Source organism: Thalassophryne amazonica, chromosome 5, assembly GCF_902500255.1.
Source record: "Thalassophryne amazonica chromosome 5, fThaAma1.1, whole genome shotgun sequence".
In the NCBI taxonomy this organism is placed as follows: domain Eukaryota; kingdom Metazoa; phylum Chordata; class Actinopteri; order Batrachoidiformes; family Batrachoididae; genus Thalassophryne; species Thalassophryne amazonica.
Genome location: NC_047107.1, coordinates 1646570 through 1660717, shown reverse-complemented (window position 1 = coordinate 1660717; position 14148 = coordinate 1646570). Strand labels below are relative to the sequence as shown.

Below are 14148 nucleotides of genomic sequence, written 5' to 3'. Positions count from 1 at the left end.
CCTCAGCAGGCAGCATGACGTTTGCTGCACTGCTTGCGTCGGCAGCAATACCCCTCCCTGTCAACAGGGAGCGATGACAGCGTGGTGCGCTGGAGCCATCAGGAACATCACTAGGCAGTATAGCTCTCTCGGCCTACAGGCTCTGCAGAAATGCCATGCTCTTGTTGATGGCTTGTTCAAGCTCCTCAATTTCTCTCTCCATTCTTCCAAAGGCTGTATCCCCACTTCTGACACCAATGTGGTGAGCAGTGTGGAAGAATGAGACGCTTGGAGCTTTTGCTACACTCTGCCACCAGGAAATGCTGCTTTATTTTTCAACTCACAACATGGAAATAGAGGAAAACATCAAACGTAATACACTTTTTGCTTGTGGTGAGAACAGAACACTTAACTAAACTTGACTAACCAAACTGGGCAATTGAACACACTAAATCAATAACTCCAACCACACTATTAAACAAACTATGAAAGAAAAAACAGTGCTTTAAAACCCCCAAACCCAGTACTCCCATGATGCTCTGCGGCTTTACAGTGCTCAGATTCAGCGACCGGCTTGGTGATTGCTACAGTATGTTGTATGTTACATATTTAATTAAAAGTTTAAAAAAAATAGTGTGGTGAAAAAACGTTGAGCTCAGTGTTGTAGATAAAAACAGAAACAGGCTCACAGCTGATGAAGCAGAGAAACTTCAGTTCATCAAAATCAATCTGGCCCTCACATTTTCAAAAAAGCCTCTTAGTCCTCACAGACATAAGTAAAGTTATTGATGGACAGTTTCAATCCAGTTCCTGGTGCTGTATATTTTGTTGTCCTGATGTCCACAGGTTACATTTCAGTGAGATATCTGTCAGTGTCATGTTTGTTAAGAAACACACGGTTAATTAAAGGACAATTTATTGTCAAAAAGTGAAGTTACATGATTTGAAGTGAAATGTTTGTAAATAAAAACAAAGCTAATGATATTGATAGCAGTTGCAATCAAAAAGTAAAGAACAACTGATGAATAAAACATGTTTTCAATGTCAGAAAACTGTAATGGTATCATTAAGTACTCAGACTTGTACTCCGTCTGGAAAAAAGTGGTATCGGTGCATTCCTAGTCACCAACTTTGGTACACACAAAGAAAAAAACAGCAACTAAAGCCCCCATCACACATAGCAAGAATGTGCAGGAAGCAGCCAGACACAGCAAATATTGCCACAATCCGACACCGTCGGGAGGACAAGAGGCGTGGTCAGCAGTGTCAGAACACATCTTGACTACCTCGTCCACACCTGCACAATGACATCCAAAGCGCATCTAGGTAGATGACACAGACTGATGACTGTCAGTAAGGTTCTTCACAGTATTTAACATGGATGTAGGATTAGTCAGATTGCTATTTATCACATTTGAACAATAAATTGTCATGGCAGCTTATAGTTTTCACATCAGGCAGCATCTGATAAAAATGACAGACTATCAGTGGATCCATCCTGACAAGAACAGGACCCAAGCACCTCTGGTAACCTGGAACCAAGTTCTAATAAGACAGCTGATGTGAGAAATTGTATAAATTTAACACAAAACAATGTGTGAGTGTAATGATTGCAACACTCGACAGTCAACAACAATGACGTGGAGCCGAAAAGTAGATTTGTCTTGAACAGTTGAGAAAGAGTTCCCCTTTCAGACAGCAAAACCACCTGCTTTAAGAGCAGCATCTTCTCCAGCTCGTCTGCCTTTGACGTTGACAGCAAGCTATAGCATCTGAGGAGCAGTTTCATTTTGAAGACATTAATTAGGCTAATCCAGCAACCCTGGTACTTTTGAACATCTCCTCAAAAGCAACTGTGGATGGTTGGAATTGGGTATCTCTGCTGCAGTTAGCATGTGTGATGAGACATTGATGAGGAGGTTTGAGCTCATCAAAGCTGGGATGATGTACATGAAAAGACACTTGAAAGTATACAGTTAAAGGTCAGTTATATGGCACATGAAGCTGTAAAATCAGGCAGTGGACATGGAGGTTTCCTGCCTGAGTGACATCACCACTGCCACATCATGAGGTCTGATACTACGAAGACCTGTGACTGCCATTTCAGTAATCTTATGAATTAGATTTTCAAAACAATGTAATTGATAAATATTGTAGGCAGCACAGTGCTGTAATGATATGCACTGCTGCCTCACAGTGAGAAGGTTCTAGGTTCTCTTCCCTTCTGGTCCTTTCTGTGCGGAGTTTGCATGTTCTCCCCATGTTCACATGGGTTTCCTCTAGATACTCCGGCTTTCTCCTACATCCAAAGATGTGCAGGTTCAGTGAACTGGTGATTCTAAATTGACAGTGTGTGAGAGTGAGAGGGGGAATGTGTTTGTCTGTCTATTTGTGTCCCTATGATAGACTGACCACTGGGATAGACTCCAGCCCCCATGACCCTTAATTGGAGTAAGCAGGTATGGAAAATGGATGGAATAATCCACAAGCTAAGGGCTTCCTAAGCAAATGTACTGCTTACCTCTCCATGTTGCTGGGGGCCAGCACTCCGTGTCCATCTGATGACTCCTTTTGTCCAGACTACATCACATTTATGTGTCTGCCCTGCTTTTTTTAGAATTTAAAAGTCCTTGTGTTAAGTAACAGCAGACACTGTGGCGTGCACATGTGCTACTGAGTTTAAACTTCCTGCAGTGAAACAATGTGTTATGAAGTGAGTTCCACGCAGAAAAAAAGTGCAACTTAAATAAGATAGAACTGAGAAACTTTTTTCGACGGGTATGACACACGACCGTGCGACTTAAACTACAGAAAATACGGTAAATAGTTTGGTGAACAAATTAGGACAAAAAAAAAAAAAATCTCAAACAGATGTGTTTTTGATTTTTCCTCTCATTTTCAAGTGTTCCTTCAGTGATGCTGCAGTCACGTCAGGGATGAATGATCATTTTAAATCTTTAATTAAAACAAGACTCACCAGGGGTGAGTGTTGTGTTTGTGGAGCTAAACATATGTATGGATCTTCACAACTCCAAGGTTAAACTCTTCAGTAACTGATGAGCAGCCAGATGTGATGGACCCATGGCAAAAGATACATGGTGGCAAACAGGCGTCTTCATGCTTGCATGCTGTGTCTGTACAGGTGAAGTTTGAGTATGCCCGGCTCAAAGAGGTCCTCGGTGCTGTGACACAGGAGAGAGATACAGCCCTGTGGGAGAGGAACCAGCTCCAAGGCAAACTGGAGAACCTAGAGCAGGTGCTCAAGGTGAGGAACCCAGCTCCAAAGGCAGATGTGATACTACAAAGGTGTTTCCTTGGAACATAGTGCTCTTCTTCTGCACAAGCTGGACAGCACTGCCTCCATCTGGTTTTCTTCTTCTTCTCTGTCTAATGTCGCTGATGTATTTTTTGCTTTCCAGTGTCATGTTGGCAGATCTTACCAGGAGGTGGCAAAAAGTAGAAGCTTGGAGCAGTCAGTTCCTTCTGTTCCATGCCTTTACTTTATTCTTCCTCACTAGAATCCTAAGGTATCACTGTTTTGTCCACCTGTCCAGTAGCAGTCCTGCTCAGTCCCACTGTAAATGCTTTCTATCTACCTCAACAGGCGCCACCTGGTCACATGACTGCAGACCCAATGGACACACCGGGACACTCTTCATGGAGATACTAGGCGGGTTTCCATTAGCCTCCAGATTGCACAAATCAAAGTAACAAATTGAAAAATCACTTAATGTAAACATGTTCTAGAAAAAAAAACTCAAGTATCATTTTACACTCGTGCAAGGCAGTTTTTCGGGTAGTTTGAAAAGCATTATTTTCACAAACAGCCATAGACACACATTTATTGCTGTTACAGGTCACATAACATTTCAAAATCCAAAACACGAGACATATTGTCATGATTGGACTTGTGGGGTTTGTTCAGGGTTTGCTATTATTTTGCTGTCTTTATGTTCATGCTTGGTTTTTGTATAGGGGAGTTCTCTTGTCTGGTGTTTGGTGTTTCCCTCCTGTCCTCCCTCTTGCCACCCCCATTCAATTTCAATTTTTCAATTTATTTTAATTAATTTAGTGCGAAATCACAACAAAGTTGCCTCAAGGCGCATCACACAAGTAAGGTCTAACCTTATCAACCACCAGAGCAAGAATACAGGCGACAGTAGGAAGAAAAACTCCCTCTGATGATTTGAAGAAGAAACTTTTAGCAGACCAGACTCAAAGGTGTGACCCTCTGCTTGGGCCATGCTACCAACACAAATTACAAAACAATTTACAAAATGAATATACAGGAAATGTTGCCGGTGCACAGGACGGGAGGGTTACAGAAACAGACACCGCACCCATCTCTGGATGGAGCTGCACCTCAAACAGGGAGAAAAAAAACAGAGTCAGACATCAGTAAGACAAGAAATACAGTATAATTTGTCAGCATTAAGCAACAAGAAAAACAGAAGAAATACTAATAAACTAAAGCATACGAACACACCCTGTTCCACATCCCTCCACCACACCTGTCCTGCATTTCCTCCTAATCACTCCCTCTTTATTAGTTGCCCCTCTCCCCTCACTTCTGTGAGAGATCATTGTGCCTTGTACCTTCTTTCAGGTGTTTCTTCAGAGTGTTTAGTCCTGTTTCTGCCTTGTCTTGTTTTTGACCTGCTTGCCTATGTTTTGGACCCTGTTTTTGCCTAATCCTTTGGATACTGTTGCTTATTACAGCCAGCCTTTTTGTATGCCGAACCCTCTCTGAACTCATTTGGAATTCATTTGGCTAATTATAGGCCAATCTCCAACCTTCCTTTTTTCTCAAACATTCTTGAAAGGGTAGTTGTAAAACAGCTAACTGATCATCTGCAGAGGAATGGTCTATTTGAAGAGTTTCATAGTACAGAAACAGCATTAGTGAAGGTTACAAATGATCTTCTTATGGCTTCAGACAGTGGACTCATCTCTGTGCTTGTCCTGTTAGACCTCAGTGCTGCTTTTGATACTGTTGACCATAAAATTTTATTACAGAGATTAGAGCATGCCATAGGTATTAAAGGCACTGCGCTGCGATGGTTTGAATCATATTTATCAAATAGATTACAATTTGTTCATGTAAATGGGGAATCGTCTTCACAGACTAAGGTTAATTATGGAGTTCCACAAGGTTCTGTGCTAGGACCAATTTAATTCACTTTATACATGTTTCCATTAGGCAGTATTATTAGACAGCATTGCTTAAATTTTCATTATTACGCAGATGATACCCAGCTTTATCTATCCATGAAGCCAGAGGACACACACCAATTAGCTAAACTGCAGGATTGTCTTACAGACATAAAGACATGGATGACCTCTAATTTCCTGCTTTTAAACTCAGATAAAACTGAAGTTATTGTACTTGGCCCCACAAATCTTAGAAACATGGTGTCTAACCAGATCCTTACTGTGGATGGCATTACCCTGACCTCTAGTAATACTGTGAGAAATCTTGGAGTCATTTTTGATCAGGATATGTCATTCAATGCGCATATTAAACAAATATGTAGGACTGCTTTTTTTGCATTTGCGCAATATCTCTAAAATGAGAAAGGTCTTGTCTCAGAGTGATGCTGAAAAACTAATTCATGCATTTATTTCCTCTAGGCTGGACTATTGTAATTCATTATTATTCGGTTGTCCTAATAGTTCCCTGAAAAACCTTCAGTTAATTCAAAATGCTGCAGCTAGAGTACTGACAGGGACTACAAGGAGAGAGCATATCTCACCCATATTGGCCTCTCTTCGTTGGCTTCCTGTTAATTCTAGAATAGAATTTAAAATTCTTCTTCTTACTTATAAGGTTTTGAATAATCAGGTCCCATCTTATCTTAGGGACCTCGTAGTACCATATCACCCCAATAGAGCACTTCGCTCTCAGACTGCAGGCTTACTTGTAGTTCCTAGGGTTTGTAAGAGTAGAATTGGAGGCAGAGCCTTCAGCTTTCAGGCTCCTCTCCTGTGGAACCAGCTCCCAGTTCGGATCAGGGAGACAGACACCCTCTCTACTTTTAAGATTAGGCTTAAAACTTTCCTTTTGGCTAAAGCTTATAGTTAGGGCTGGATCAGGTGACCCTGAACCATCCCTTAGTTATGCTGCTATAGACTTAGACTGCTGGGGGTTTCCCATGATGCACTGAGTGTTTCTTTCTCTTTTTGCCCTGTATGCACCACTCTGCATTTAATCATTAGTGATTGATCTCTGCTCCCCTCCACAGCATGTCTTTTTCCTGGTTCTCTCCCTCAGCCCCAACCAGTCCCAGCAGAAGACTGCCCCTCCCTGAGCCTGGTTCTGCTGGAAGTTTCTTCCTGTTAAAAGGGAGTTTTTCCTTCCCACCCTCGCCAAGTGCTTGCTCACAGTGGGTCGTTTTGACCGTTGGGGTTTTTCCGTAATTATTGTATGGTCTTGCCTTACAATATAAAGCGCCTTGGGGCAACTGTTTGTTGTGATTTGGCGCTATATAAATAAAACTGATTTGATTTGATTTTGCTGCGAGTATGTGCAAGACTGCCAAAATATCGAATTTCGGATGAGGCCAGATGACTTTGCAAAGTTTGATGAGTTTTTGAGCATGGGAACGAGCCGAAATTGGTACTTGAAAAGTCGGAAAAAAATAATAAATAATAATATGAACAAAGTGTCGCACAGCGGCATGGAGCTCACTCATGGTACAGGGCATCCTAAACAGGAAGTGCCAATTTTCAAATCCACAGTAAAACAGGAAATGGTCAAATGTCAAACACTTCCTGGATTGACAGATGAGATCCCATGGAATCTCACGGGAACTCAGTGGCAACTCACACTCAAAAAGGAAGTGAAAAATTTTCATCACAGTGAAACAGGAAATGTTGAACACTTCCTGGCATGGGTGGAGCTAGAGCAGAGGCCGGGGTTTCACTGGACTCCCCTGAAATCTGACTGGACACAGATGATTGACATGTCACAGCACCACACATCTGTTTGAAAGAGCTGTATTTTCAAATCAGTGAGTCACACTGACTGCTAAAATGGTATGAACAAATTAAAATGTGTGAAATACCAAGTGTTCCAATGCTTTTGGAGGGTACAGTATCCTAACCTTATGATGAGTGTAAAATGAGTGTGGTATTATTACTGTTTGGTTTAAGAGGATTTAATTTTCACTGTTGCTGCACTTTGTGTCAAATCATAGTCATATTGTTTATCATATTGATATGAAAATTCAGTAAGGTATATCTTCTATTATACATTCCAAATCTAAGGTGGAACTCTATTAGTGTTTACTAAGGTACACATAAATATCTTTAAAAAAAGAGAGTATTTCCACTTAGGTGCCTGGTCTTGAGAACCAGGGATGGTCAGGTTGAAAAGCTTTTTTATCCCATGGGAACTCTCCCTACCCACCTAAGCAGCTCTAGAATATGGACAGCATGTGCGAGGTCTGTGAGAGTAACGGACATTTTTATTTTTTTCAAAAACTATATGGATTTGAATCACGTGCGATTACATCAGACAAGCTTGAACCCTCGTACGCATGCGTGAGTTTTTCCACGCCTGTCGGTTGCGTCATTCGCCTGTGGGCAGGCTTTGAGTGAGCACTGGTCCACCCCTCCCGTCGGAATTCTTTTGTCTGAGAACTTGCTGAGAGACTGGCACTTTGCTTGATCAAAACTTTTTCAGAAACTGTGAGACACATCCAAGAGGACACCATTCGAGAAATTCATATGGTTTTCGGTGAAAATTTTAACGGCTGATGAGAGATTAAGGAGTGTTACTATTGCTTTAAGGACAGCCCATGGCGCCGGACGGCACGCCGCGTCCCGAGCCACCGTCGTCAGCCTGTTTCGAGCTGAAAACTTCCAAATTTAAGCCTCTGTTGACCCAAGACATCGTGAGAGAACAGAGAAGTTTCAGAAGAGGTCGGGATCAGCAGTTTATCTGGACATTCCACTGTTAAAGGAGATTTTGTAATGAAAGACGTGTGGACAGATTCACACGTCAGCACGCAGCCGCTCATCACGCGGCAGCACAGAAAACCACCTCTGTTGGAAGCCTTACAGGACAAGTTGGAACATGCCCAGCTGTTAAACAATTTCTCGGATACTCACTTGACTGAAAGCCATCGAAAGCCGCCTGAATCTTACGAATGGTTTCCAACACGGAGGTGTTTCTCTGTGCCGCCGTGCGAATCCGTCTGCACGTCTTTCATTACAAAATCTCTTTTAACAGTGGAATGTCCAGATAAACTGCTGATCCCGACCTCTTCTGAAACTTCTCTGTTCTCTCACGACGTCCTGGGTCAACAGAGGCTTAAATTTGGAAGTTTTCAGCTTGAAACAGGATGACGACAGCAGCTTGGGGCGCGGCGCGCCATCCGGTGCCGTGGGCTGTCCTTAAAGCGATAGTAACACTCCTTAATCTCTCATCAGCCGTTAAAATTTTCACCGAAAACCATATGAATTTCTCGAATGGTGTCCTCTTGGATGCATCTCACAGTTTCTGAAAAAAGTTTGATCAAGCAAAGCACCAGTCTCTCAGCAAGTTCTCAGACAAAAGAATTCCGACGGGAGGGGTGGACCAGTGCTCACTCAAAGCCTGCTCACAGGCGAATGACGCAACCGACAGACGTGGAAAAACTCACGCATGCGCATGAGGGTTCAAGCTTGGCTGATGTAATCGCACGTGAATCAAATCCATATAGTTTTTGAAAAAATAAAAAGGTCCTTTACTTTTCTCACAGACCTCGTATATAAGAGACATTTGCATGACAATTTATATGACAATATTGAGATACGATAATTTGTCCATATTGTACAGCCCTACTGTCGACTAGCTGAAAACTCTGAATATTAATTTACACATACATTCAAAAAATGCTTAAAGTGGCAGGGGGTTAAGAGGGCTGTAATTAGGGGGGTCAGCTGAAAAGCAAAAGGTGAGGAGTATGAGGGGCAGAGCTCCCCCAGAAACTGAAAGGTTTTTGCCATGTTAATGCACCCCTTGAAGCATTTTTTCAAAATAAAGTCTGAAGAACCTAAATGACATGGTGTCATGCAAAAGGGGCTTCGCTTATACAAGTCTGCGACATATGCATATTATTGTTATTAATAATAATAATAATAATACACATCACAATTACAATAGGGTCCTTGTAGGACTTTGTCCTACTCAGGCCCTAATAATAGCAACAACAGTAATAATAATAAATCAAATCAAATCAATTTTATTTATATAGCACCAAATCACAACAAACAGTTTCCCCAAGGCGCTTTATATTGTAAGGCAAAAGCCATACAATAATTACAGAAAAACCCCAACGGTCAAAACGACCCCCTGTGAGCAAGCACTTGGCTACAGTGGGAAGGAAAAACTCCCTTTTAACAGGAAGAAACTTCCAGCAGAACCAGGCTCAGGGAGGGGCAGTCTTCTGCTGGGACTGGTTGGGGCTGAGCTAATAGTAACAGTAATAATGATACAATGATACAATACAATTTTAGAAAAAAGACAAAGACAAAAAGAACTTAACTAAACAAAACACAACAGAAAAGGCAGACCCAACTAACAATGAACATAAATAAATCCATGAAACAAATATTGAAATAAATAATCAATGACAGTTTCCCGTGAAAGCCGAGTGACTCCCATGCCCCCACTTCATCCCTGTATCCCATGAAAACACATTCTTTATATTTTGTTTTAAACTGTTGAATGTTTGGACACTGCTTGAAATCCTCATTCATACCGTTCCACAGTCTGACCCCACAAAATGAAATGCAAAATCATTTCTTCTTTGTGTGGATTTTTTTTAAATTTGAAGTTGTATTTCCCTCGTAATTGATGTCCCCCCTCTTGATCCCTGAACAATTTCTGTATGTTTTTGGTAAAAGGGTTTTTTGTTTTTTGTTTTTTTGTTGTTGTTGTTGTTGTTTTTTTTGTTTTGTTTTGTTTTGTTTTGTACAAGATCTGTGCTGTTTGGAATTTTACTATGTCTGTTCATTTTAATCATTTTGACTTTAAGAAGAGTAACATTATGAATGACCCATATTGCCCTTTTTTTGAAGAATGGTTAGTGATTTTATCAAACTCATGTAGTTATTGTTCCAGATCTCTACACAGTAATTGATGTACGGTCAGACAGTGGAACAGTGTAGGATGCAGAGGGATTTGTGATCCAAAACATGTTTTGCTTTGTTTAACAATGAAATGCTTATTGATAATTTGGTTTGTATATATTTGATGTGTGGTTTCCAACTGATTTTCTCAGCTATTATTACTTCAAGGAATTTATTTTCATTAACCTTTCAGTCTTCACCCCATCTATCTGTATTTGTACTTCATTCCTTCTGCAGTTCCCAAATAACATCAGTTTTGTTTTATTTAAGTTTAATGACAATTTGTTTCAGTCAAACCATATTTTCAGTTTGTTCATTTCATCAGTGATTTTCTCCACCATTTCTTTTAAATTCTCCCCAGAACAGAAAACATTTGTGTCATCAGCAAACAACGCCAGTTCGAGTATCTGTGACACATTACAAATGTCATTAATCTTCTTCTTCCTTGTCTTTCGGCTGTTCCCGTTAGGGGTCGCCACAGCAGATCAGTCGTTTCCATCTCACCCTGTCCTCTGTATCTTCCTCTGTCTCACCAACCACCTGCATGTCCTCTCTCAGCACATCCATGAACCTCCTCTTTGGTCTCCCTCTTCTCCTCCTGCGTGGTGGCTCCATCCTCAGCATCCTTCTCCCTATATACCCTGGGTCCCTCCTCTGCACATGTCCAAACCATCTCAATCTCGCCTCTCTGACTTTGTCTCCAAACCGTCCCACCTGAGCTGTCCCTCTGATATGTTCATTCCTAATCTTGTTCATTCTTGTCAGTCCCAAAGAGAATCTCAACATCTTCAGCTCTGCACCTCCAGCTCTGCCTCCTGTCTTTTGTTAGTGCCACCGTCTCTAAACCATACAACATAGCTGGTCTCACTACTGTCTTGTAAACTTTCTCCTTCACTCTTGCTGATATTCTTCGGTCACAAATCACTCCTGCCACCTTTCTCCACCCACTCCACCCTGCCTGCACTCTCTTCTTCACCTCTTTACCACACTCTCCATTACTTTGAACAGTTGACCCCAAATATTTAAACTCATCTACTTTCACCACTTCTACTCCTTGTAACTGCACTATTCCACTGGGCTCCCTCTCATTCAAACACATGTACTCAGTCTTGCTTCTACTGACTTTCATTCCCCTTCTCTCCAAAGCATATCTCCACTTCTCCAGACTAGACTCAACTTGCTCTCTACTCTCACTACAGATCACAATGTCATCTGCAAACATTATGGTCCATGGGGACTTCTGTCTGATCTCATCCGTCAACCTGTCCATCACCACTGCAAACAAGAAAGGACTCAGAGCTGATCCTTGGTGTAATCCCACCTCCACCTTGAATGAGTCAGTCATTCCGACTGCGCATCTCACCGCTGTCACACTATTCTTGTACATGTCCTGCACTACCCTAACATACTTCTCTGCCACTCCAGACTTCCTCATACAATACCACAACTCTTCTCTTGGCACCCTATCATAAGCTTTTTCTAAGTCCACAAACACATAATGTAACTCTTTCTGTCCTTCGCTGTACTTTTCCAACAATATTCTCAGAGCAAACATTGCATCTATAGTGCTCTTTCTCGGCATGAAACCATATTGCTGCTCACAGATCTTCACCTGTTTTCTAAGCCTAGCTTCTACTACTCTTTCCCATAACTTCATGCTGTGGCTGATCACCTTTATGCCTCTGTAGTTACTGCAGCTCTGCACATCACCCTTGTTCTTGAAAATAGGAACCAGCACACTTCGTCTCCACTCCTCAGGCATCCTCTCACTTTCCAAGATTTTATTAAACAATCTGGTTAGAAACTCTACTGCCATCTCTCGTAGAAATTTCCATGCCTCCACTGGAATGTCATCTGGACCAACTGCCTTTCCACTCTTCATCCTCTTCATAGCAGCCCTCACTTCTTCCTTGCTAATCTCTTGTATTTCCTGATTTACTCTCACCACATCATCCAGCCTTTTCTCTCGCTCATTTTCTTTATTCATCAGCTCTTCAAAATATTCCCTCCACCTTCTCAGCACACACTCCTCACTTGTCAGCACATTACCATGTGCATCTTTTACCACCCTAACCTGCTGCACATCATTTCCAGCTCTGTCCCTTTGTCTGGCCAGTCAGTACAAGTCCTTTTCTCCTTCCTTACTATTCAACTTCTTGTACAGCTCGCAATATGCCTTTTCCTTTGCTTTTGCAACTTCTCTTTTCACCTTACGCCGCATCTTCTTGTACTCCTGTCTACTTTCTTCATCTCTCCGACTATCCCAAAGGTTTTTCACCAACCTCTTTCTCCTTATGCTTTCCTGGACCTCTTCATTCCACCACCAAGTCTCCTTGTCTTCCTTCCACTGTCCAGATGTCATACCCAGTACTGTCCTAGCTGTCTCCCTCACCACATCTGCAGTACTTTTCCAGTTGTCCAAAATTGCTTCCCCTCCAACCAGTGCTTCTCTCACCTGCTCGCTAAATTTCACACAACAGTCTTCCTCCTTCAGCTTCCACTATCTGATCCTTTGATGAGCTCTCACTCTCTTCTTCTTCTTTACCTCTAAAGTCATCCTACAAACAACCATCCTATGCTGTCTAGTGACACTCTCTCCTGCTACCACCTTACAGTTTGTGATTTCTTTTAGCTTGCATCTCCTATAAAGAATGTAGTCCACCTGTGTGCACCTTCCTCCACTCTTATATGTTACCCTGTGCTCCTCCCTTTTCTTAAAGTAGGTATTCACCACAGCCATTTCCATCCTTTTTGCAAAATCAACTACCATCTGTCCTTCCCCATTCCTATCCTTGATACCATATCTACCCATTACTTCCTCATCACCTCTGTTCCCTTCACCAACATGCCCATTGAAGTCTGCTCCTATCACCACTCTTTCATGCTTGGGCTCACTCTCCACCACCTCATCTAACACACTCCAGAAATCTTCTTTCTCCTTCATCTCACAACCTACCTGTGGGGCATATGCACTGATGATATTCATTATCACCCCTTCAATTTCCACATTCACACTCATCACCCTGTCAGACACTCGCTTAACCTCCAACACACTTTTAACATACTCTTCCTTTAAAATGACCCCAACATTATTTCTCTTCCTGTCCTCACCATGGTACAACAACTTGTACCCACCGCCGATGCTCCTGTTCTTATTTCCCTTCCACTTGGTCTCTTGCACACACAATAAGTCTACCTTTCTCCTCTCCATCATATCAGCCAGCTCTCTCCCTTTACCAGTCATACTACCAACATTCAAAGTCCCCACTCTCATTTCCACCCTTCTAGTTTTCTTCTTCTCCCGCTGTTCATGGCAACGTTTTCCTCCTCTTCTTCGTCATCTTCGCCCAGCAGTAGCCCAATTTCCACCAGCACCCTGTTGGGCAATAGCACCGGTGGCGGACGTTGTTAACCCAGGCCGCGACCAATCCGGTATGGGAATTCGATTCTGAGTCTGCATAGCTGGGTTGGCTTGTTTTACACCAGATGCCCTTCCTGACGCAACCCTCCTCATTTATCCGGGCTTGGGACCGGCACTCAGAATGTACTGGCTGCACACCCCATGTGGCTGAGTTAACAAATATCATTAATATACAATATAAATAGTTTGGGTCCCAATAGTGACTGCTGTGGTACCCCACAAACAATGTCCAAACATTCAGAACTGACATCACCCATGTTAACTAACTGCTGTCTCTGTTGTAAGTAGCTTCTAACCCAGTCTGGCACAATACCTTTCCAGGTTTTTAATTAATTTTTCATGGTTGATTGTGTCAAAGGCTTTCTTAATGTCAATAAATATTCCAACTGCTTATTGCTTTTGTTCAATGGTGTTTGTAATTCAATTGCTTGTATTATTTCTAATGGTGTTGTACTGTTTGATCTAAAACCATATTGGTTATCGGAGAGTAATTTGTGCTTTTCAATCAATCAATCAATCAATCAATTTTTTATATAGCACCAAATCACAACAAACAGTTGCCCCAAGGCGCTTTATATTGTAAGGCAAGGCCATACAATAATTACGTAAAACCCCAACGGTCAAAACGACCC

At 42.0% G+C, this 14148-nt stretch overlaps 1 protein-coding gene across 5 annotated transcripts in view; it reads left to right on the top strand.

Annotated features, from left to right (window-relative positions):
* The first annotated feature begins 3124 nt into the window (after positions 1-3124).
* Positions 3125-14148, top strand: part of rimbp2 (RIMS binding protein 2) — a 337590-nt gene continuing 326566 nt past the window's right edge. For 2 of the 5 annotated variants that reach the window (XM_034169645.1, XM_034169648.1), the window contains exon 1: positions 3125-3244. The gene's annotated coding sequence lies outside the window, so the exon portion shown is untranslated. The remainder of the gene's footprint in view (positions 3245-14148) is intronic. The other 3 variants (XM_034169647.1, XM_034169642.1, XM_034169646.1) reach the window with 2 other exon arrangements.